Genomic DNA, 2,500 nt, shown 5'->3' on the forward strand with positions numbered 1-2,500 from the left:
CTCTATCTCTCTCTCTCTCTTTCTCTCTCTCTCTCTCAAATCTCTATTACGGCGCTGTAGTTCACCTGTGAGTAATACCATATTAAATAAAGAACTCATTTTATACTTTCGTTATGTTATCTATTGGGATACATAATATATTCATAATTAAAATGTAAAAAAAAAATGTGTTACTTAATGTGTGACTCTGATTTGAACTATTTATAAACCTCAATGTTTATTACATATAAATTTGTATATCTTGATTTCAAAATTTTATACATCATGCAATCAAAATGTTATACGCATCCGGCGATACGAACATGCTTATGATATAGATATAGTTATATAAACACACACACACACACACACACACACACACACATACACACATATATATATATATATATATATATATATATATATATATATATATATATATATATATATATATATATATATATATACATTTACAAACATCATTATAGCAAACTATCTTCAAGACGTAATTGATAATATCAAGATTGCAATTAAAACCAACATCACAAGCTTTACTCTTAACCTACGTCATTCAAATTACCCTTTTAATTCAAATTTAAATAACAATATATCGACCGAATGGCATGGTCCATAAGGTAATCTGAGTTAATGGCGTTATGCTTGCAACACATAAGAGATATTCATCTTTATTCATCCTTATTCATCCTCATTTGAATGTTGGGATGATGATCTTGTCAGACTGCAGATGTGATTTTTTTTTTTTTATTCTTAATAGCGTTGATCTCTCTTAATCATTCGCACTTATTGCAATATTGATTTGATACAGCGAGGGAAGCCTAATCTTACATACACACGCAGAAACACACATGTGCGCGTACACAAAGCTTATCAATGACTGAATTATCATTGCTGTTATGTAATGCATTTCATATTCTTAAAATGGACTGGGTTTTTTTTTTTTTATTATCATCATTAGTCTTGTTATTATCTTCTTATTATTATCATTGTTATTATCATTACTATTATTTCTTTATCATCATTATTTTCATTATCAGTATTGACATTATTGTGAATATTGTCATTATCATTATTATCATCATTTCTGTTATGATTATCATTGCCATCACTATCATTATTATCATCATTATTACCATCATCATTATGATATCATAATCCAGTATGTTTTTAGTTGCTCGTTGTACACATGTATAGCGTGACCAGCAGATTACGGTTGGCATTCTGTGTAAATAGAAATTGAACAGTAATTGCGAGTCATGAAGTGTTCTTGGCAGAAGTAATGTTCTTCGGAGAACTTGTAAAGAAAATCTTCATGCTTGAAGTGCCATACTTTACGTACTGAATAATTATCGTATTTACATTATTATTAGTGTCTTTATTATCATAATCATTAAGTTGCTATTGCTCTTGTACTTATTTTGTTATTTTTATTTAAATTATTATATTCATTATCAATATTATTAGCATTATACATTACAATCTTTATCAATATTCATTAATGATATCGCATCATAGGTATCAGACGTTCGTTTTCTGTGAAACATTTTTGGTATCGTTTTCTATGATAAAGTTAGGGGGACTAGTCAAATAATTACGTTGTACAGATCTCGTACATGTGAAGCTATGCAAAACATCATAGTTAATTTTAAAACTCTATTGGTGACACATATATGAAAATAAATCAAAACAACTCACTATCTAAACAGTGAATAAATAAAAAGCGAAACATCTTAAATTACAAGGCACAAGGTATAAGGTTTCTTCTTGGATAAGATAAATGTAGAATTGGTGACTTGGTTGCTATGATCATTGTTATTTGTTGTAATAATAGTAGTTATAATCTTTAAAATAATAGCAGTTGTAGTAGCTGTAGTAATACTACTATTATTTCCATTTCAAAGAAAATTATGATTTGTTTTATCATTCTTAACACATTATTACTGTTTCCATTATTTTCATATTTTTATCTTTATTATGATCATTATCATTATCAACAGAATCATCATTAATAGAATAAAGAGACCTTTGAGCTGGAAATAGTGCACTTGCCACATTGCACGTTTGATGTATATGTGTGTATGTATGTATGTATGTATACATATATGTATATATATATATATATATATATATATATATATATATATATATATATATATATATGAGTATATAGTTGAGTATATATATTTCTTCGTTTGTTATTTGTGTGTGTGTGTGCTTATATATGTGTATGTATGACAGAGAGGGGGAGAGAGAGAGAGAGAGAGAGAGAGAGAGAGAGAGAGAGAGAGAGAGAGAGAGAGAGAGAGAGAGAGAGAGAGAGAGAGAGAGAGAGAGAGAGAGAAAGGGAGAGAGGGGGGGAGAGAGAGGGTGAGGGAGAGAGAAAGACAAAGAGAAAAAAATAGATAGAGAGAGAGAGGGGGGGTGAGGGAGGATGAGGGAGAGAGAAAGAGAAAGTGAAAAATATAGATAGATAGAGAGAAAGAGAGAGAGAGAGACAGAGGTA

This window comes from Penaeus japonicus, unplaced genomic scaffold (assembly GCF_977035675.1).
Source record: "Penaeus japonicus unplaced genomic scaffold, GWHDUDI00000001_assembly GWHDUDI00000018, whole genome shotgun sequence".
Lineage (NCBI taxonomy): Eukaryota > Metazoa > Arthropoda > Malacostraca > Decapoda > Penaeidae > Penaeus > Penaeus japonicus.